At 38.5% G+C, this 24,777-nt stretch overlaps 1 pseudogene; it reads left to right on the top strand.

Annotated features, from left to right (window-relative positions):
* The window catches only part of LOC120226912, a 29,201-nt pseudogene extending 6,806 nt beyond the window's left edge, over nucleotides 1-22,395 (top strand).
* Nucleotides 22,396-24,777: the final 2,382 nt, after the last annotated feature.

The raw sequence follows: 24,777 nt of genomic DNA, 5'->3' as shown, positions 1-24,777 counted from the left end.
GGCAAAGGCAGTCCCAAGAGGAAAGTACATTCTAGTCTTCAGGCCTATTTCAAGAAATTAGAAAAAGTGCAAATGGAAAATCTAACAGCGCAACTAAAGGAACAAGAAGAAGAGCAACAAGAGCACCCCAAACCCAGTAGAAGAGAAATAATAAAAATGAGGGCAGAAACAAACAATATAGAATCCAAAAACACAGTGGAACAGATCAATGAAACTAAGAGTTGGCTGTTTTTATTTAACTGTTTTTTTAATGTCTTTATTTTATTTTCAGAGAGGTACAGAGAGCGAGCAGGGGAGGGGCAAAGGGAGAGAGAGGGAGGGAGACACAGAATCTGAAGCAGGCTCCAGGCTCTGAGCTGTCAGCACAGAGCCTGACGCGGGGCTTGAACCCACAGACTGTGAGATCATGACCTGAGCCAAAGTCGGACGCTTAACCGACTAGGCCACCCAGGTGTCCTGTGGTTTTTTGAAAAAATAAACAAAATTGATAAACCTCTAGCCAGGTTTATCAAAAAGAAAAGAGAGAGCACCCAAATAGAGAAAATCCTTAATGAAAATAGATTTATTACCACCAACCCCGCAGAAATAAAAGCAATTATCAAGGAATAGTATGAAAAATTATATGCCAACAAAGTGGACAACTTAGAAGAAATGGACAAATTCCTAAACACACACTCAATACCAAAATTCACAGGGGAAGAGATAGAAAATCTGAACAGACCCATAACTAGTGATGAAATTGAATCAGTTATCAAAAATCTCCCAACAAATAAGAGCCCTGGGCCAGATGGCTTCCCTGGGGAATTCTACCAGACATTGAAAACAGTTAATACCCATTCTTCTCAAGCTATTCCAAAAAATAGAAATGGAAGGAAAACTTCTGGATTCATTTTATGAAGCCAGCATCACTTTGATTCCCAAGCCAGACAGAGACCCACAAAACAAACAAACAAAAAACAAAAACACAAAAACCAGACAACTACAGGCCAATATCCTTGATGAATACAGATGCAAAAATCTTCAACAAGATACTTGCAAATCGAATGCAACAGCACATAAAAAGAATTATCCACCAAGATCAAGTGGGATTCATTCCTGGGTTACAAGGCTGGTTCAATTTTTACAAATCACCAATGTGATACATCATATTAACAAAAGAAAAGATAAAAAAACATATGATCCTGTCAATAGATGCACAAAAAGCATTTGAGAAAATACAGCATCACTTCTTAATAAAGACCCTCAAGAAAGTCAGGATAGAAGGAAATTACATAAACATCTTAAAAGCCATTTATGAGAAGCACTCAGCTAACATCATCCTCAGTGGGGGAAAATGGAGAGCTTTCCCCTTGAGATCAGGAACACGACAAGGATATCCACTCTCACCACCGTTGTTTAACACAGCGCTGGAAGTTTTAGCACCAGCAATCAGTCAACAAAAGGAAATACAAGGCATCAGAATTGGCAAAGAAGAAGTCAAACTTTCACTTTTCGCAGACGACATGATACTCTACATAGAAAACCCGACAGACTCCACCAGAAGCCTAACAGAACTGATCCATGAGTTCAGCAAGTTGCAAGGTACAATATCAACGTACAGAAATCAGTTGCATTTTTATACACCAAAAATGAAGCAACATGAAGAGAAATCAAGAAACTGATCACATTCACATTTGCACAAAAAAACATAAAATACCTAGGAATAAACCTAACCAAAGATATAAGAGATGTGTATGATGAAAACTATAGAAAACTTATGAAGGAAATTGAATAAGACACTAAGAAATGGAAAAATACTCCATGCCCATGGATCAGAAAAATAAATATTATTAAAATGTCATTATTACTCAAAGTAATCTACACATTCAATGCAATCTCAACCAAAATTACACCAACATTCTTCTCAAAACTAGAACAAACTATCCTAAAAGTTGTATGGAAACACAAAAGACCCCGAATAGACAAATAATATTGAAGAATAAAACCAAAACAGGAAGCATCACAATCCCAGACTTTAGCCTCTACTACAAAGCTGTAATCATCAAGACAATATGGTATTGCCACAAAAACAGACACATAGACCAATGGAATAAAATAGAGAGGTCAGAATTGGACCCACAAATGTAATGCCAAGGAATATTTGACAAAGCAGGAAAGAGTATCCAATGGAAAAAGACAGCCTCTTTTACAGATGGTGCTGGGAGAACTGGACAGCAACATGCAGAAGAATGAAACCAGATCACTTTCTCACACCATACACAAAAATAAACTCAAAATGGATACAGTACCAGAATGTGAGACAGGAAACCATCAAAACCCTAGAAGAGAAAGCAGGAAACAACTTCCTTGACCTCAACCACAGCAATTTCTTACCTGACACATCCCCAAAGGGAAAGGAATCAAGAGCAAAAATGAACTATTGGGACCTCATCAAGATTAAAAGCTTCTGCACGGCAAAGGAAACAATCCATAAAACTAATAGGCAACCGACGGAATGGGAAAAGATAGTTGCAAATGACATATCAGATAAAGGGCTAGTATCCAAAATCTATATGGAAATCACCAAACTCCACATCTGAAAAACAAATAACCCAGTGATGAAATGGGCAGAAGTCATGAGCAGACACTTCTCCAAAGAGGACATCCAGATGGCCAACAGACTCATGAAACGATTGTCAGCATCCCTCCTCATCAGGGAAATACAAATCAAAACCACACTGAGATACAAACTCACGGCTGGTCAGAGTGGTGAAAATGAACAAATCAGGAGACTCTAGATGCTGGCGAGGATGTGGAGAAATGGGCACCCTCCTACACTGTTGGTCGGAATGTAGACTGATGCAGCCCCTCTGGAAAACAGTGTGGAATTTCCTCAAAAAATTAACAATAGAACTCCCCTATGACCCTGCAATAGCACTGCTAGGAATTTATCCAAGGGATACAACAGTGCTGATGCATAGGGGCACATGTACCCCAATGTTCATAGCAGCACTCTCAACAATAGCCAAAACATGGAAAGAGCCTAAGTGTCCATCAACGGACAAATGGATCAAGAAGATGTGGTTTATCTATACAATGGAATACTACATTGCAATGAGAAAGAATAAAATCTTACCATTTGTAGCAACGTGGATAGAACTCAAGGGTGTTATGCTGAGTGAAATAAGTCAGGGAGAGAAAGACAGATACCATATGTTTTCACATCTAAGTGGAACAGGAGAAACTTAACAGAGGACCATGTTGGAGCAGGAGAAGAAAAAATAGTGACGGAACGGGAGGGAGCAAAACCATGAGAGACTCTTGAATGTTGAGGACAAACTAAGGGCTTATGGGAGTGGGGGAGAGGGGAAGGGGGGTGATGGGCATGGAGGAGGCCCTTGTGGGGATGAGCACTGGGTGTTATATGGAAACCAACTTGAGCATAAACTATTTTTTAAAAAACCCAAAATCCAATTTTAAATATAGGCAAAAGACTTGAATAGACATTTTTACAAAAATTATATACATATGGTCAATGAACATATGAAAAGATGCTCAATAACTCTAATCATTATGGAGTTCAAATCAAAACCACAATGATATCACCTCATACCCATAGGATGGCTATCCTTAAAAAAAATAACAAAGAACCTCCCAAAAAACAAAAAATAATAAGTGTTTTCAAGGATGTGAAGAAATTATAAATTCTCTGCACTGTTTGTGGGAAAGTGAAATGGTGCAGCCACTGTGGAAAACAGTAAGATGGTTCATGAAAAAATTAGAATTACACTTACCATATAATCTTGAAGTTCAATTTCTGGCTATATCCAAAAATATTAAAAGAAGGGTCTTGAAGAGATAACTTTTTAATGGTGTGGGGTTTTTTTTGTTTTTTTTTCTTGAGAGAGAGAAAGACAGAACGCAAGTGTAGAGAGGGTGACACAGAATCTGCAGCAGGCTCCTGGCTTTGAACTGTCAGCACATAACCCGATGCGGGACTCAAACTCACAAGCTGTCAGATCATAACCTGAGCCAAAGTCGGAAGCCTAACCAACTGAGCTTCTCAGGCGGCCCTTGAAGAGAAATTTGTATACCCATGTTCATAGCAGCTTTATTCACAATAGCCAACAGGTGAAAGCAATCCAAGTGTCCATTGATGGATAAATGTATAAAGATATTGTGGTACATACATACAAGGTAATATTATTCATCCCTAGACAGGACATAAATCTTGACTTATGGTACAACATGAACGAACATTGAAAACATTATCCTAAGTGATGTAAGCCAGCCACAAAAAGACAAATACTATATGATTTCCCTTATATATCTAGGGCACTCAAACTCTTAAGCAGAAAGTGGAATGTTTGTCAAGGGCTTGGGGAGGGGGCAATGAGTTGTTGTTGTTCTTTGGTTAGAGTTTCCATTTTGCAAGATGAAAAAGTTCTGTGGCTTTTTGGCACAACAGTATGAATATACTTAACACTGCGGAGTTATGTACCTAAAATTGTTTTAAAGTTCTTTTTTTTATTTTTTTTTAATGTTTTTATTTCTAGGAGAGAGAGAGAGAGAGAGACAGCGTGAGCAGGGGAGGGTCAGAGAGAGAGGGAGTCACAGACTGAAACAGGCTCCAGGATCTGAGCTGGCAGTCAGCACAGAGCCCGACGCGGGGCCCGAACCCACGAACTGCAAGATCATGACCTAAGCGAAAGTCGGACGCTTAACCGACTAAGCCACCCAGGCGCCCCTAAAATTGTTTTAAGATAATAAATTTTATATGTTGCCACGATTTAAAAATTTTAAGCAACTATTTCTTGAGTGCTTATCATGTCAGCCATTAAGCTCTGTTCTTTAATAATGTTGTTAAAGTTTTATTTGAGAGAGAATGCACACATGCACGTGTGATATCAGGGGAGGGATAGGGAGAGGAGGAGAGAGAATCCCAAGTAGGCTCCACACTGTCAGCGCAGCGCTCGACCTGGTGGTCAGTCTCAAAAACTGTGAGATCAGGATCTGAGCCAAAGTCAAGAGTCAGATGCTCAAACAACTGAGCCACCCAGGCACCCCTTTAAGAAAATATTTTAAAAACAGTTTTCCTATGTGGAAACTCCTATGTTTCTTCTCATTTTATGGACATTGAAATTGAGGCTCTAAGCAATTTTATGATTTTTATGATCTCATAACAAGTTGAGCTTAGCCTAGAAGTCAGACATCCTGGGTTTCTTTTTTTTTTTTTAATTTAATGTTTACTTTTTTTGAGAGAGAGAAACATAGTGGGAGCAGGGGAAGGGCAGAGAGAGAGAGAGAGAGAGAGAGAGAGAGAGAGAAGGAGACACAGAATCTGAAGCAGGCTCCAGGCTCTGTGCTGTCAGCACAGAGCCCGATGCAGGGCTCAAACCCATGAACCGTGAGATCATGACCTGAGCTGAAATCCAGCACTTAACCGACTGGGCCACCCAAATGCCCCCATACATCTTGGGTTTTAATTCCAATTTTACCATTTACTTGCTGTGTAGTTCCAGACAAGTTAGTGAACCTGGGGTCCTATGATTTTTAATCTGTCAAATGGGCACAATAATAGCATATGTGTTCTAGATTTTTGTAAGGATCAAAATAGATGGTATGTGTTAACTACTCAAAATAGTATCTGGTACAGTAAAGAGGGATTTTGTATGACTAGTATTATCATGTACCCAGATTATTTATGACCCCAATAGCTAGACTCTAAACATTCCATACAATGCCAGAATCTGCATATTCCTCAGGGCTGGATCATCATATCCTCAGAAAAAGATCAAATCTGCATCAAGAGCACTGGAATTCTGTATATTCTGTCTGAAATTATGGCATTTATTATTTCACATTTTTCCTTGTGAATAAAAAATGTACATACATGATAAATCCATTTATTGACTGTATACCTGGGCTATGCTAATCCCTAATGCTCAAATGATGTATGATAGAAGTAGTAATTAAGATTTTTAAAAATGTTTATTTTTGAGAGAGTACAAGTGGGGGAGGGGCAGAGAGAGAGAGGGACAGAGGATCTGAACCAGGCTCTCCACTGACAGAAGACAGTCTGATGTGAGGCTTGAACTGAACTCACGAACCATGAGATTGTGACCTGAGCCAAAGTCAAGAGCTGGATGCTTAACCGACTGAGCCACCCAGGCACCACAGTAGTAGCTAACATTTACTGAAAGCTTACTGTCAAACAAGCGGACAGATTCGGTCAGTAAGTAACAACAAACCTAGATAGATTCAGTTTATTACTTAAAGAGACAGGAAAAGTAATATAAACATGGTGTCACGTCCCACTTCTCTTGTTCCACAGGATGATATCAAAGCAAATTAGCCAGATGAAAGTTATCAGTGGTGTGGAACTCTGTTTCTTAGGAGTCATTTCCATATTGCAGCTACGTACTGGGCTATTCTATAGCTTTCAGCTGTACATTAAGGTCAGTGGGCATGGAGGAATCAAGATTAAAAGTATCAGAACCAGAGAAGTAACAAGGAAAATGGTAAGAAATGGCCTTGTAGCAGCATCTCAGAAACCAGCCTGTCTTTTCATGTTCCTGGAGAACAACAGGGCATTCTACCTAGCTCCAGGTCAAACTGTTTGAAACTTACTTATGTGGCCCAAATACAAGTTTGTTGGTGTGCCAGCACAGAGCATCTTCCGTACATATGATGTGTGCTATAAACCATCTGATGCTTGTGACAGCTATTAAATGCATATTTTATCATTCCTAAATTGCAGATGAACATACTGGATAAGAAAAATAGAGGGACTTGCTTTGAGTCTCAAAGTAATACAAGGTAGGTAAAGATATATCTGACTCCAGGGTCCATGCCATTCATCCTACACCAAACTGCTCTCAGTTTTACCTGTGTACAAGGTAGATATTAACCATCCTTCCAACTGGACTATAGGATCTTTGAATACAGAGAGCAAGATTTAGCATGCTCTTACACTGCTAATACCTAACTCAGTACAAAGCAGATATCATACAATAATTATTCACTTATTCAAACGAATTCATTTTGTACTTACATGGCTTACTTGATAGAGTTGAATTGCTTCTAATGACGATTTGTTACACAATCTCTGTAAAGCATGTTTTTTTTTTCTTTTTTTTTTAAATGTTTTTATTTATTTCTAGGAGAGAGAGAGAGAGAGACAGCGTGAGCAGGGGAGGGTCAGAGAGAGAGGGAGTCACAGACTGAAACAGGCTCCAGGCTCTGAGCTGGCAGTCAGCACAGAGCCCGACGCGGGGCTCGAACCCACGAACCGCGAGATCATGACCTAAGCGAAAGTCAGACGCTCAACCGACTAAGCCACCCAGGCGCCCCTGTTTTTTTTTTTTCTTAAATGGAGTGACAGGAGAATAACTGTGTGACTTGATAATGATAATGGAATTCCTTGTTCCTGAAAGGGGACAGAGAGAGAGAGACAGACATGGACAGAGAGAGAGACTGATTTTTTTTCATTGTAAGGAAAGTAACATAGTAAAAGATTTGACTGTGGATTCAGAATATCATATAGGTTTGACTCTAGGCTCCACTATTTTTTTGATAAATAACCTTGGGTGATTTGATTACACTTCTCTATATCTATGATTCCTCGTGTCTAATGGGGCACCTGGGTGCCTCAGTCGGTTGAGCATCCGACTTCAGCTCAGGTCACGGATTTGCGGTTCATGAGTTTGAGCCCTGTGTCAGGCTCTGAGCTGTCAGCCTGCTTCAGATTCTGTGTCTCCCTCTCTCTGTTCCTCCCATGCTCGTACTCACTCTCTGTCTCTCTCTCTCAAAAATAAAGATTAAAAAATAAAAAAATAAACATTTAAAAATTAAAATGCAAATAAGACCAGTACTTACTGGTCTCAGATGTATACTGAATATTAAATTATACACACACACACATTTACACACATGTCCTTTTATACCTTTACACATACATTTATATGTGTGTATATGTATAAATATTTAAACAATTATTGGCACATAGTAAGTATTCATTAAATAAGGTATTTCTGAGCTACTGATTATTGTGTCACAAAACTGTCTGTTTTGAAGTCACCCAAAATTGTACCAGCATATTCAGAATTCCTGAGAGGTGTCTTCCAAATATCTGTTTCCTTATTTCATCCTATTTGAGATCTGAAGTCAACCTTACCTTAAGGGAAAGAGCTTATTTTAAAAATTCTATGTTACATTTGCTATGGGCTGAATCTTGTCACCCCAGAATTCATATGTCAGAGCCTCAGTACCTTAAATGCAACTGTATTCAAATAAAAGCCTTTAAAGAAGTGACTAAGTTAAAATAAGGCCATCAAGGTGGGCCCTAATCCAATCTGACTTGTATCCCTAGAAGAGAGAATTTGGATATACAGGGGAAAGACGTGAGGACACAGCAAGAAGGCACCCATGTGCCATCCAAGGAGAGAGGCCTCAGAAACAAAACAAAATAAAACAAAACAAAACAAAGCTTGCCAACACATTGATCTTAGACATCTAGCCTCCAGAACAGTGAAAACAATTTTGCTGTTGTTTAAGCCCCCCAGGCTGTGGTATTTTGTTATGGCGGCCCAAATAGACAAATACAATACAAAGTGTTTCTGTCGCTCTTTCTAAAGTCTAGATTCCTCTCTCTTACCACAGTGCACACAGACTGGCACACAGTGGGTACATAATAAATAACTTCTCACTAGATAATTCCAGGGAGGTAGGCTAGGAGAAGGAGTTGCTGTTTACTGAGCATCTAATATGGCAGAAGAAAAACAGGTTGGGGATAGTTTAAGAGTAGAGGGATTTAAAGTCATACAGACCAGGACTTGAATCTCCACCCCTGACTTTAAAGCTAAGGGGCCTGGCCAACTTCTCTGTCCTCCTCCATGTAGTTAACTGACTCACAGAGCATGCTCTGAGTACACATCAGCTTCATTGCCAAATTTCAGTGTGACTCTGGGATATTTTTTGAACGTCTCTGTAACTCATTCTCTTCACTCATAAATTAGATAATAATGGTTGCCATATTTTGGAGCTGCCTTGAAAAGATGACATGATTAAGTGCTTAAGAACTGTGTCTGACTCAATATAAGCAGGGAATAAGGATTAGCTCTTAAAATGTACATACCTCACGGCATGAGGGTGGCTCAGTTAGTTAAGCATCCAACTTCGGCTCAGGTCACAATCTCATGGTTCGTGATTTTGAGCCCATGTCAGGCTCTGTGCTGATGGCTAAAAGAACCTGGAGCCTGCTTCAGATTCTCTCTCTCTCTCTCTCTCTCTCTCTCTCTGCTCCTCCCCTGCTTATGATCTGTGTCTATCTCAAAACTAAATAAACAGTAAAAACAAATTTTTATGTACATACCTTAGGACAAGCAGTTAAATAAACTCAGTACGTGTTGGTTATTAATATTAGTTTATGGCAATTGATACTAACATTATTTCATTTCTTCTAACAATTACACAGCATAGGTGATAATACCTGCTTTCTACAGAAATTGAGTTGCTGTGGTTAGGAATCCTAACCAAGTGCCCCCTGAGAGAAAGTATTGGTCAAACAGAAAATTACACATGTTTACAGATAGTGTTACTAAAATGTCAATATAGTTTTCATCCTACATTTTTTCTTTCATCCTAAAATTTTATCTCAGGTAGATGGGCTCATTTTGCTGGCTTTTCAGCTACGTTGAGAAGGAACAAAAGTGAAGGAGGACTGAATATCCTGCATCATATATGAAGTGGAATTTATGCTGGCTTTCTAGTCTGATAGGACTGGGTTTTAGACTTAGTCTTTTTTTTTTTAATTTTTAAAAATATTTTTTATTTATTTCTAGGAGAGAGAGAGAGAGAGAGAGACAGCGTGAGCAGGGGAGGGTCAGAGAGAGAGGGAGTCACAGACTCTGAAACAGGCTCCAGGCTCTGAGCTGGCAGTCAGCACAGAGCCCGACGCGGGGCTCGAACCCACGAACCGCGAGATCATGACCCAAGCAAAATTCGGACGCTCAACCGACTAAGCCACCCAGGCGCCCACACAAGTCTTTAAGACTTATTCCGTTAAGGGGGCATCCGACTTTCGCTTGGGTCATGATCTCGCGGTTCGTGGGTTCGAGCCCCGCGTCGGGCTCTGTGCTGACTGCCAGCTCAGAGCCTGGAGCCTGTTTCAGAGTCTGTGACTCCCTCTCTCTCTGACCCTCCCCTGCTCACGCTGTCTCTCTCTCTCTCTCTCTCTCTCTCCTAGAAATAAATTTAAAAAATATTTAAAAATAAATAAATAAAAAGACTTGCTCTCCTCACTTGTAAAATGAAGATGACCATACTTATTTTGAAGATGTGTCGGGAGTTTTAATTTGAGTAAGATACATAAACATCCTAACAAACAGTATGTACTACATAGTGGGTTTTTATAAATGGTTACTCTGAGATATCTTTACATTTCCATCATACGTCACAGAGCCTGATACATGGTAAATTATGTACTTTCAATAATTTTTTTAATGAATGAACTAGAGTAATGAATTGTAAAATTGTGGTCTCAAAAACCTCTCACACTCTTAAAAAATTTCTGAGGATGTTAAAAGTGCTTCAGCTTATGTGAGTCATATCAATTGACATTTATTATATTGTAAATCAAAACTGAGAATTTTTTCAAATACAAGAATATACAAATACACATTCCATTAAATGTCAGAGTGATGATTTAAACATGGGTCTTGTCATCTCTGGAAAAAATCTGCTATGCATTAGAGAGTGAATAAGAGTGGAAAAGGCAACTAACTTTTAATATGATTATAAAAATAATTTTGACCTCTCTAACCCCATAAAAAAGCCTCATGAACCTCTGACCTAGATAGAGGGACATGCTACAAATTTTGGGAAATATGAATTCAGGGAAATCCATCTGGCAAACTGAAGGTTTGACTTATTGCCTGCCTTTTGGATTCACTATTCACTATTTTCCTCTAATGTCTTTACCTTGTCTTCAGAAGCTGCATGAGTGAAGGAAACTTGATACTGTGGTAACTGAGGTATTTGATCCGAGGAATCATAAATATTTGTCCAACTAGTGAGGAAATGTGGGTAAATGAGTAACATTCTTTGATATTGCCTTCAACCAACTAGTGGAGGACTGGTAGTCTTATTTACCTCCACAAAATTGCTCTAAGTAATGTGTGTGTTCTGAGTATATCATTGTACACCCAGATTAAGAAGTGAATAATTTTCATGGGGCGCCTGGGTGGTTCAGTCGGTTGAGTTCCAACTTGTGCTCAGATCATGATCTCACAGTTTGTGAGTTCAAGCCCAATGTTGGGCTCTGTGCTGACAGCTAGGACAGACAAAGCCTGGAGCCTGCTTCAGATTCTGTCTCCCTGTCTCTCTGCCCCTTCCCTGCTCATGCTCTGTCTCTCAAAAATAAATAAATATTTAAAAAATACATTTAAAATTAGGACTGTAACAAGAGATAAAGAAGGGCATTACATCTCTCATGCTTTCTCTCTCTGTGTTCTCTCTCTCTCTCTCCCCCAAATAAAAAACATTAAAAAAAGAAGTGAATAATTTTCTAATGCATGGGTTGACCAAACACTAGATGGACAATGAGTAAAAATGCTCTAGTTGTGATTCTGAGATTTCAGGAGACATATGTAAATCAGTTAGGGGACAACTGTGTAAAAACTATATTCTAAAGCCTTAAATTTTGTTTTCTTGGGATAATTCCTTTTCCCAAGGGAAAAAAATATACTTATTTAGAAACCTATTAAATTATAAATGATTTTTTTTCTTTTGGAGTATTAATATTCACATTTGTCCAAGTTCAATACATGAGGGTGTTTTTCATGCATTGTTTTCTGCCTTGGCATGTTTTGTTGCTTTGAGGTTGTTAATAACAAATCACAAGTTTCAATATAATATTAGTAAACCAGTAGATAATTGGCTTTTTAAAATTTTTTTAATGTTTTCTTATTTATTTCTGAGAGAGACAGAGACAGAGACAGCGTGAGCAGGGGATGGTCAGAGAGAGAGGGAGATACAGAATGTGAAACAGGCTGCAGGCTCTGAGCTAGCTGTCAGCCCAGAGCCCGATGCAGGGCTTGAACCCACGAACCATGAGATCATGACCTGAGCCAAAGTTGGACGCTTAACCGACAGAGCCACCCAGGCACCCCAGATAATTGTTTTCTGTTGTGTTGGATTATAGCTGATACTAGGCAACTGAACTAAGTATTTCCAACTTTTAATTTTGAAAAATTTCAAACTTCGAGAAAATTTGAAAGAACTGAAATAAGACTAAAATGAATACTCACAGGGGCACCTGGCTGGCTCAACTGGTGAAATATGCAACTCTTGATCTCAGAGTTGGGAGTTCGAGCCTCACGTCATGTGTAGATATTATTTTAAAAATAAAATCTTAAAAAAAAACATAAAATGAGTACCTGAAGACAAATGTTAATAATCTTCCACATTAGCATGCACACATTCTATCTTATTTATTTATAACTATCATCTATAAATAATTTATCTAAACTTTATGCTGTACCATTTGAAAGAAATAGTCAGATATTATGACACTTCTAAATATGTCAGCATTTATCTCATGAAAATAAGGACATCTTCTAGATCACTGTTAGCAAACAGAAAATTTAACATGAATTCAATGATATTATATAAATATTTTTAATTTTCTCAAATGTTCCCCAAATGTCTTTCATAAACTTTCCCCCCAATATAAGATTCAATCATTTGATTTGTTGGATGTATGCCTCTCTTTTCTTTTTTTAAAGATCTGAAACAAATCCCTCAACTTTTTTAAATTTGTTTTTCATGACACTGGACTTTTAACCACTCCAGCCAGTTTTCCTTTAGAATGTCCCACAATCTATGGGATGCCTGGGTGGCTCAGTCAGTTAAGTGTTTGACTCTCGATTTTGGCTCAGGTCATGATCTCAGTTTGTGGGATCGAGCTCAGCATCAGGCTCTGCACTGACAGTGTGGAGCCTGTTTGGGATTCTCTCTCTCCTTCTTCTCTCTCTCTGCCTCTCCCCTATTCATGTTCACTCTCTCTCAAAATAAATTAATAAAGAGCTTTTTAAAAAAAGAATATCCCACAATCTATATTTTTTATTTTCCTCATGATTATATTCTGGTTGAACATTTTTGGCAAAAATAATAAATAATTGGGATTATATATTTAATACTGTACATCAAAAGGCATATAATGTCAGTTTACCACAATCTAGGTTATTCTGGCGACCACCTACCTTTCCAGTTAAATGCATTTTTCCCTTAGTAATTATTAAGTAATCTGTGGGTTACTAACTTTAATATCTTATCCTCTAATAATATTTCACTCGATGATTTTATCATTCATTGATTATCCTGGCTAAATCAATCATTATATTGTGTACTGCGTTTATTAATTAGTATTCTTATATCAAGAAGAATTATTTCCCCAACTTTTACCTCTCATTCTTCACTCTTTTTAAAAAAATCATTTGTACTATGGGGTGTCTAGGTAGCTCAGTCAGTTAAGTGTCTGACTTTGGCTCAGGTCATGATCTCACAGTTCATGAGTTCAAGCCCCACATCGGCTCTCTGCTGTCAGGAAAGAGCCCACTTCAGATCCTCTGTCTCCCACCTCTCTCCTCCTTCCCTGCTCGCTCGCTCTCTCTCTCTCTCTCTTAAAAGTTAAGAAAATTTTTAAAAATCTCTTGTGTTAGATTATATATTTTTTTAATTTTTTAATGTTTTATTTATTTCTAAGAGAGAGAGAGAGAGCATGAGCAGGGGAGTGTCAGAGAGAGAGAGGGAGACACAGAATCTGAAGCAGGCTCCAGGCTCTGAGCTAGCTGTCAGCACAGGGCCCGAAACGGGGCTCAAACCCATGAACCATTGAGACCATGACCTGAGTGACACTTAACCAACTGAGCCACCCAGATGTCCCGATTATAAATTTTTTAAAGCAGAGACTTTTTCTATTCTTCCATATGCCATTCCTTGAGTATTTATGTCTCACCATATGTCCCAGATGCACTAAAAATATTAACTAGGTTGAAAAGCACAAACCAGAGAAGTCATGATCCTGATTTATGTTACTAATAAAATTTAATAATGAGAGTTTCCACTACTGAGAACTCACCAAATGCCACACACTAGGCTGAACACTTTAAATGCAATATATTTTTTAATTATGACAATAATTCTACAAAGTAGATACTATTTTTAACCGATTTACATAGGATATAACTGAGGCCCAGAGAACTTAATCATCTTGGGGAATTTTTTTTTTAAATTTTTATTTATTTCTAGGAGAGAGAGATAGCGTGAACAGGGGAGGGTCAGAGAGAGAGAGGGAGACACAGACTTTGAAACAGGCTCCAGGCTCTGAGCTGGCAGTCAGCACAGAGCCCGACGCGGGGCTCGAACCCACGAACCACGAGATCATGACCTAAGTGAAAGTCGGACGCTTAACCGACTAAGCCACCCAGGCGCCCCATTGGGGAATGTTTTATAATTAACTGCTGATGATCACATCAACTCCTGAAATCAAGGATTCTCTGATATGACTTTGAGCTAAAGTCTATACAGAAAAAAATAATTATTCCTAGTACAATAGCATATTTAGGGATCTGTGAAATTGAATGTTATAAGGACCTAACGAACTTATCTGAACAATGTTATAGACTATAGTTGAAGACGTATTAGTCTGCTCTTTTGTAGTAGTACCTAGTAAATAATTATATGTTCCATTGATGGATATTCTAAATGTATACCAGGCATTTTATATACCACAACTCTTTTAATCTCCTTGTGATATCTCAAGTAAGATTCAATTTAATGTCAACAGAAACAAGGATGTACATACAAAATCAACAGCTTAGAAAGAACTGCCAGACTGTCTTCCAAAGTAGTCATATAACTTCTCATACTCAAAAGTAATGAATGACAATTCCTGGTTTTCTACATCCTTGTCCACATTTGGTATTGTCAGTATTTGCGATTTTAGCCATTCAAATAGATATACAATGGTATCTCACTGCAGTTTTAATTTGCAATTTTGGATTCACTGGTAAATTCTACCTAACATTTAAGAAAGAATTAATACCAGGGGCGCCTGGGTGGCTTAGTCGGTTAAGCGTCCGACTTTCGCTTAGGTCATGATCTCGCGGTTCGTGGGTTCGAGCCCCGCGTCGGGCTCTGTGCTGACTGCCAGCTCAGAGCCTGGAGCCTGTTTCAGAGTCTGTAACTCCCTCTCTCTCTGACCCTCCCCTGCTCACGCTGTCTCTCTCTCTCTCTCTCCTAGAAATAAATAAAACATTTAAAAAAAATTTAAAAAAAAAAAAAAAAAGAAAGAATTAATACCAATCTTTATAAAACTCTTCCAAAAAATTGAAGAGAAGAGGGAAGATTCTCAAATTCATTTTTAAAGGGTTTGTTATCTTGGGGTGGCACCTGGGTGGCTCAGTCAGTTAAGCATCTGACTTCAGCTCAGGTCATGGTCTCACAGTTCATGAGTTTTGAGCTGGGGCTGTTGGGCTCTGTGCTAAGAGGTCAGAGCCTGGAGCCTGCTTCAGATTCTGTGTCTCCCTCTCTCTCTCTCTCTCTCTCTCTCTCTCTCTCTGCCCATCCCCCACTCACATTTGGGGTCTCTAGGTCAGTCTGTCTCTCAAAAATAAACAAACATTAAAAAAATTCAACGGTTTGTTATCTAATAGCAAAGCAAGACAAGGCACTACAAGAAAAGAAAATTAAGGAACAGTACCCCTGATGAATATAGATGTAAAATTCTCCAATAAAATACTAGAAAACTAAATTCAACAGCACAGTAGGAGGATTACATAACATGATTAAGTCAGTCTTATTCTTGGGGTACAAGGATGCTTCTACATATGCAAATCAATAATTGTGACACATCACATTACCAAAATGAAGCATAAAAATCATATGATCTTCTCAATAGATGCAGAAAAAGCATTTGACAAAATTCAACATCCTTTCATGATAAAATTTCTCAAATTAGGTATAGAAGGAATGCACCTCAACAAAATAAAAGCATATATGATACATAACATCATACTCAATAGGGAATATCTGAAATGTTTTCCTCTAACATCAGGAATAAGACAAGGGTGCCCACTTTCACTACTTCTACTCAACATAGTGCTAGAAATTCTAGCCAGAGCAGTTAGGCAAGATATAGAAAAAAAAAAAAAAGCCATCCAAATCCTAAAGGAAGAAGTAAAATTATTCCCATTTACAGGTGGCATAATCTTACAGAGAGAAATCCCTAAAGATTCTACAAAAAAAAAAAAAAAAAAAAACCTGTTAAAACTAATAAATGAACTCAGAAAAGCTGCAGGATACAACATCAACATACAAAATTCACCTTCATTTCTATACACTAACAATGAACTACCCCAAAATACCTTAAATAAACAACCCTATTTACAATAACATCAAGAAGAATAAAATACTTAGGAGTAAATTTAACCAGTAACTGAAAGATCTGCATACTGAAAATTGTAAAACATTGATTTAAAAACTGAAGACACAAATAAATGTAAATATATTCGGTATTCATGGATTAGAAGAATTAACATTCCTACAATGACATGTTTCACAGAAACAGAAAAAAATAATCCCCAAATTTGGATAGAACCGCAAAAGCTCTCAAGTAGCTAAAGCAATCTTGAGCAAGAATAACAAAGCTGGAGGCCTCATGCTTGCTGACTTAAAACTATATTACCTAAATTACAAAGCCATAGTTATCAAAACCAAATGGTAGTGGTATAAAATTGGGTACATAAACCAATGAAACAAAATAAAGAGCCCCAAAATAAACACACACATACATGGTCAACTAATATTTATTTGACAAAGGAGCCAAGAATACTCAACGGGGAAAGGACAGTCTCTTCAATAAATGGTACTGAGAAAACTGGATATCCACATACAAAAGAACGGAATTAGTCCCTTATCTTACATCATACACAAAAATCAACTCAAAATGGATTCAAAATTTAAATGTAAGACCTGAAATCATAAAACTCCTAGAAGAAAACATAGGGAGTAAGCTCCTTGACATAAGTCTTGATAATGATTTTTTTTTGGATTTGAGAATAAAGGCATAGGCAACAAAAGCAAAAATAACCAGGTCAGACTATATCCAACTAAAATATTTCTGAGTAGCAAAGTAAACAATCAAAAAAATGAAAAGGTAACTTATAAAATGGGAGAAAATATTTGCAAACCATATCTGATAAGGGGCTAATATCCAAAATATATAATGAACTTATATAACACAATAGCCAAAAAATATAACCCTATTAAAAATGAGCAAAGGACCTGAATATACATGTTTCCAAAGAAGATATAAAAATAGGCCATGGTACATGAAAAAGGTGCTCCACATCAGTAATCTTCAGGGAAATGCAGATGAAAACCACAAGGAGATATCACCTTACACAATTTAGAATTGCTATTATAAAAAACTCAAAAAATAAATATTGGTGAGGGTGTGGAGAAAAGTGAACCCTTGTGTATGGCTGGTGGGAATGTAAATTGGTTCAGCCACTAGGGAACACAGTGTAGAGGTTCCTTGAAAAATTAAAAATAGGACTACTATACGATCCAGCAATCCCTCTTCTGGGTATATATCCAAAAGAAATAAATCACTATCTTGAATAGATATATTCACTCCCATTTCCACTGTAGCATTATTCACAGTAGCCAAGACCTGGAGAAAAACCTGTGTCCATTGAGAGATGAATGTATTTAAAAATGTGGCACATAGACACAACGGAATATTATTAAGCCTTTATTTTTTTAAGTTTATTTTTATTTGAGAGACAGAGAGAGAACAAGCAGGGGAGGAACAGAGAGAGAGGGAGACAGAATTCCAAGCAGACTCTGCATTACCAGCACAGAGCCCGATGTGGGGCTCAAAATCATGAACTGCGAGATCATAACCTGAGCTGAAGTCAAGAGTCAAGTGCTTAACTGATTGAGCCACCCAGGCACCCCTACTCGGTCTTTAAAAAGAAGGAAATCATGCACTTTGGGCAACATAGATGAACCTGAAGGACATTATATGTTAAGTGAAATAGGTCAGACACAGAAAGACAAATATTCCATAATCTCACTTATAGGTGAAATCTTAAAAAAAAAAAAGTTGAACTTCTAATAATAGTCTGTTGAATGGTGGTTACCAGAGTCTAGGTGGTGAGGGGAAGGGGGATATATTGATCAAGGGTACATGCTTTCACTTATAAGATAAATAAGTTATGGTGATCTAATGTTTACCAAGGTGATTACAGTTAATACTAATGTATTGTATACTTGCAATCTGCTAAGAGAATAGACCCCGGGTGTGCCTGGGTGGCTCAGTCAGTTAAGCATCTGCCTTCAGCTTAGGTCATTATCTCAGGGTTCGTGGGTTTGAGGCCCACATTAGGCTCTTTGCTGTCCACTCAGGGCCTGCTTCAGCTTCTCTGTCCCCATCTCTCTTTCACTCCTCTGCTCACACTCTTTCAAAATTAAATAAATAAAAAATTTTAAATATTAAAAAAAAGAGTAGACCCTAAGTGGCCAAACCACGCACAAAAAGTAATTATGGTAAGGGATACGTATGTTAATTAGATTGTGAAAACCTTTTCACAATGCATACATATATCAAAATAATACACTGTATACCCTAAATATACACAATTTTTATTTGCCAAAAATAAATATTTTTTTAAAGAAGGGCCAAAAAAGCCTGAATTGATATTTGTGCACTTACTACACCACAGGGGAGATGGAATTTTCCATTTGATTTCAGCCAAGTTAACCACCTACCAAAAATGGAATAATACATAATTAATAAATATTCTGAAAATAAAACTATGTCATAATTTAAAATACATTTAAAAATATAAGTAACAGGTATTAGGAGTATGATAGAGGAAATAGAGGATATCGTACTGATGTGGAGCCATGGAAGTTTTCATAGAGAAAATAATGTCTCAGACTTGAATGAAAGATGAAAAAGAGGTATAAAAGTGAAGGGGGCACCCAAGAAAGGAATTATTAGGACTCCCCACATATGAGAGACATCTTCCTTGGATATTTCTCCTTTGAACTCTATGTCTTGGTAGGTCAGGATTTGTAAGTATCCAGATGAAAAGTAACCCACCACTCTCAGATACAACCTGGATTATCCAGCTTATTTATCACACTGGGGTAAACCCCTCACCTATTCATAGGTCACATCTGTCCCAGTGGAACAGAGTTTGGCTGTGGGAAGGCTTGGCAGGGTGAGGTGTGATCTCAGTTTGGCTGTTACAATGCAAGTATCTTTGGCAAATCTGGGAGTGAAAATGCCTGGGACAGGAAATTATGGTAAACTGAAAAATATTTTCCCCAAATATTCATATCCTAATCCCAGAACCTGTAAATGTTAGTTTACATAGCAAAAGGGACTTTGCAGATGTGATTAAGTTAATGATCTTGACATGAGATTATCTTGGACTATCCAGATGGGAACAATGTAATTACAAGGATCCTTCAAAAAGTTAGGAAGACTGGCCAGTGAAGAGAAGGAGACATGCTGATGGACAGGGGAATGAGATGGAGACAGAGGGAGGGAGAAGGAGGGAAAGGAAGGGAGAGAGAGGAAGTGGGAAAGAGGTAGGGGGAGAGGGGGAAAGGGGGAGGGGGGAGAGAGGGAGAGAGAGAAGATGTTATGTTGTTGGCTTTGAAGATGAAGGGGTAGGCAAACTTTAGAAACTGCAAAAGGCAAGGAACAGGTTGTACCCTGGAGCTCCCAAAAGGAAGTCAGCCCATTTAGACTTCTGACCTCCAGAACTGTATAATAATAAATTTGTGTTATTTTAAGACGTGAGATTGTGGTAATTTGCTACAGCAACAATAGGAAACAGTCTCAGTGCCTTTCTTGACTATGAGGCCCAACTCAGCCTTTAGTGAATGTTGTGCTGTTAACAAGCATGTGAAAACCAAGGCACTCATCTGGAGAAAAATCAGTTTTATAAAAATGGGCAGGGTTCAGGCACTACTCCTGTAAAGCCCTTGAGAGTAGTATAGCACTTCTGTCTGCCCCACCTGTCTGGAGGACACTTGGTGGCTATTGATCTCAATGATAGTAGTGGGTGTTGGAGTCACAATTGCTTCCATTTTCCTCCCCCTCTACTTCTCTACCCTCCCCTTTTTCATCTACTATTTCACTCTAGCTCCACTATACAGGTGTTTAATAAATAGCTGTTCACTGTGCAGTGTCACTGAAATAGAGTAGGGGGAGCTACCATTTACTGAGCATAAATGAGGCAGGGGGTTTAAAGTAGGGGGATTTGGAGTCACACAGACCTGGACCTGAATCTCCACTGCAAACTTCATAGCTGAGGAGCCTGGTCGTGTTCCTTGTGTTCTTCTCCATGTAGTGAATTGACTCACAGGGCACTCTTCTGGGTGTTAAGCTACCTAATTCATATCAGTTATATTACTAACTGTGACCATCTCGGTCTCAGTTCCCTCATTTGAAAAATAAGCTTAGTAATAATTCCAAATTCTTGTCTGTGTTCTTAGAGCCCCTTGTTCTTGCTATTTATTTTCTAGGTGAAAGGCATAGATGTTGTTCAGAATTGCACTGACAGAATCAAGAACCTGAACTCAAAGTTAAGTGGAATTGTCAAATACAGATGAGCTCCTTCACATATACAAAGAGATGACTTTCTTGGGTTTCCTGTTTTTTCTTCGGCCACTCATCCTCACTCAATCCCAGTATACATCTTCTTTATGTCTCTCCTTTGCATTCTCATGATACCCCTAAAAGACTGTCAATTCTTTGTGGTAAACCTTCCATGTAATTTGTCTGTTTGCCTACCACACTAGAACTTGAGATGCTTAATAATCAAGTTATTTTGGCTTTTACCCATCCAGAATACTTCCTGAATCTTAGCATAGAAGAAAACTAAAAATCAGTGAAAACTTTTCAAACTTAGGAAATTATTGGAAAATGCATTTAGAAATAATATAGATATAATAAATACAATTATTTTCTGCTGTATTAAATACTTCAAATATATTCTTGAATTTACTTCCCCCTACACCCAAAATATAGCATATTATTACCCTTTTCTCATAAATTACTGAGACCCAGAGAACTGCTGGATCATGTCCATGGTCACAGGGCAGGTACGTGTAACAAAAGGAGCAAGGATATAGACAATCTCCAGGTATCTATGGACTATGTTAAAAAAAAAATTCTTAGGAGAAGGGGCTACAGATACAGCTTGCCAACGCATTATCTCAGTAAAGTTATTTGGGGATCAGGGAAAGGGTCTTTTGGCCTTTTTTTTTTTTTTTTTTTTTTTTTAAGAGAGAGAAAGAGAGAGAGGAGAAAGAAGCTCGAACAGGAAAGGGGCAGAGGGAGAGAATCTTAAGCAGGCTCCAGGCTGACTAGACCATAACCCTAGAATAGTAACCTGAGCTGAAATAAAGAGTCAAACGCTAAATCGACTGAGCCACCAAGACGCCCCTGGCCTCATTTTCAACAAGTGGCCAATTATGGTAGTGGAGACAAAGGGGGACAGCCCCCAAAGTTCTTTAACTGGTGCACTGCCCTGAATCATCCCCCCATCCTCCAGTCAGCACTACATGGTGACAACTTGACCAGATTTGCATTTATGGCTGAGGATAACACAGGCAGGATAAGGAAAAGGAATGCCTCTCAACCAAGAGGCCCAAGGATCCCTGCTACCCTTTTCTCCCGTCATCCACCTCCACCCTCACCCTTACCCTTACTTCTTTATCTCACCTGCGAAGCCACTTGTCCAGGCGCTGGCTGCTCACAACTGCCAGTTCATCCAAGCCCGGGTCAGGCACCTGGAAGCGGCCAAGAACATTACTGAAAAAAAAACCCTGCAGGCCAGCGAAGCCCGCTGCAAAGATCACTGAGATAAACCCGCCCCAGCGCCCTCCCAGTTCCCTAATGAGAAGGACCTGGGCGCGCAGCGGGAGCGCTGGGAGACGTTCAGGAAGCGGCGGGGCCTCAGCTGCGAGGGCGCCGCCAAGTTCCTGCTGGACACCTTCGAGTACCGCGGCCTGGTGTACCACACAGGCGGCTGCCACTGCGGCGCGGTCCGCTTCGCGGTCTGGGCCCCCGCAGACCTGCGCGTGGTGGATTGCAGCTGCAGGCTGTGCAGGAAGAAGCAGTACCGGCACTTCCTCGTCCCGGCCTCGCGCTTCACTCTCCTGCTGGGCGCCGAGAGCATCGTCACGTACCGATCCCACGCGCACCCGGCGCTGCACAGCTTCTGCAGCAGGAGCTGAGTGCAGAGTTTCTACGCGTCTGTCTCTGATCCCGGGGTTTAAGGCGTCGCCCCGCACTGCCTGGACGAAGGAGTATTTTCCTGGAGGTAAAGCCCACAAACATGTACATGCCTCCTTACCGTCCTAGCAGTCCATGCTCAGGTTTAAGCAATTAAGCAAATTTACCATTTAAGTGTTCTACGTTTATGGCTCTAGAAGCGTAGTCTCCAGGTAAGCAAGTCTTGGTTGTAACTCTGAATCTATTTTTCATGATGGCGGTTTGCCGTGCAACCTCAGTTTTCCAATGGGTTTAAGAAAAAAAAAAAAGTTGATTCAGTTTGTACAGTGTCTTCATGTTATAAGAAAGGCTGTGATGATACCCAACCGCCTCACACAAGGGCACTGAAACCAGAAGTCCTCAGTTGTGCCTGTTTTTGCAATATGCTAAAATCAGTATAAGGCTATGATTTAGAAATACCATGGTAAATTTCAGAGAAACAGAAGAAATGGAAGTTGTCTCAGAGGCAGAGCAGGAGTAAGTAGGGTGAGGTGGGCGGGGCGAGTGATTTTATTAAAGGCTAGTGTTATATTTGACTTTAAAGATCGTGTATGTATGTTATTTTAAGAAAATTAAAAAATAGTTAATTCATTTTATTTAAAAATAGTCTGTAGAAATCCTATGTGGAAAAATACATAGAAATAATAAGCTTAATTTCAAGAAAATTAAATAAATGTTCAAACATACATAAAATTCCTAAAACAGTTTCTGCCTCTCACTTGTTGTTTTAGTTGTTTTTTAAATTCCAGTTAGTTAATAGTGTTCTATTAGTTTCAGGTGTACAATATAGTAATTCAGCACTTCCATACAACACCCTGTACTCCTCACAAGTACACTCCTTAGTGCCCATTACCTATTTAACCCATCTCCCCAACCCTCCTCCTCTCTGGTAACTATCAAGTTGTTTGGATAATTAAGAGTTCTGTTTCTTGATTTGTCTCCCTCTTATTTTTTCCCCATTGCTTATTTGTTTTATTTCTTAAATTCCACATGAATGAAATCATACGGTATTTGTTCTTTGACTTATTTTGCTAAGCATTATACTCGCTAGCTCTATACATGTCATTGCAAATGGCAAGATTTCATTCTTTTTATGGCTGAATAATATTCCATTGTATGTATATACCACATCTTCTTTATGGATTAATTAATGGATAGACACTTGAGCCGCTATTGTAAAGAATGTTGCTATAAACATAGGGGTGGATGTATTCCTTCCAATTAGTGTTCTTATATTATTTGGGTAAATACCTAGTAGTGCAATTGCTGGGTCATAAGGTAGTTCTATTTTTAACGTTTTGAAGAACCTCCATACTGTTTTCCACAGTGGCTGAACCACTTTGCATTCCCAATAGCACAAATATTCCTTTATCGCCACATCCTTTTGCCAACACCTGTTTTTTGTGTTGCCTCTCACTTGATGATGTTATTGTGACCATTTGTAAATTAACATGTTTTATTATTGATCCCAGCAAGCTTGCATATTAATTAACTTTAGTAAAAATGAGAAAATTTACACTTGGCTAAACTGGGGGTAAATGATACTAGAAGGGATATTATATTCCTATTTCCCAAATTAAGAAAATCAGGCTCAAAATATTAAGTAACTAACTGAAAGTCCTACACTGAGTGGTGAAACTGAGACAGTCACCCAAGTCCATCTTAGGTCAGCATCTATGTTATTTATAGTATCTCTCTCTCCTTTTCCTAGAATGCAAATTTTTATATACCCACCCCTTTGTTAGAAAATGGTGTGATTCTTTCTTTATGGTTTGGGAACCAAAATTACCATTGAATGCACAAGGGAAGTTTAATAAAATCATCCATTATTTAATGGAGTCTACACCCTGATTCCAAAGCCTGGAAGAGAAAGTATTCTACATGCATAGAGAAATATGGATCTATTTCACTTATTAACATAGGTTAAATTTTTTTCAATTAAGTTTGAACAAAATTCAACAGTATGTAAAAATCTACCATACCCTGGTATTTTCCTAGTCATGAGAACACGGTGTAATATTAGGAATATTTTAACATTTTAATAATCTATTATAACCATAAGCCAAAGGACAAAAAGCATATGATCATCTGAATTACTGAACAAAGAATTCAATAAATTCAAACTCTGCAGTTTACTTAGTTCTTGTTTACTTGATCTGCCATCAGCTGAAAATTAAGTTAAAATCCTCTACTACTATACATGTCTAATTCCTTATCTAAAAGTCTTAAGACCAAATATTTCAGAATTCATGCACCATATTTACATAAGATCCATACCAGGGTCTGGAGTAATACTACTGAACATAATACAACATATTTCTGCAGTGAAACATATAAATTATCGCTCTTAAGATATATAAAGATTGCAAATAGCCTCATGTCAGTTCAGGTCAAATTTTATGAGCAAATGAATCAGGAAAATTAAGTTCAGTTTT

Source organism: Hyaena hyaena, unplaced genomic scaffold (assembly GCF_003009895.1).
Source record: "Hyaena hyaena isolate Hyena2069 unplaced genomic scaffold, ASM300989v1 scaffold_1897, whole genome shotgun sequence".
Classification (NCBI taxonomy): domain Eukaryota; kingdom Metazoa; phylum Chordata; class Mammalia; order Carnivora; family Hyaenidae; genus Hyaena; species Hyaena hyaena.
The sequence above is the reverse complement of the archived record's forward strand: the minus strand, read 5'-3'. Positions and strand labels throughout refer to the sequence as shown.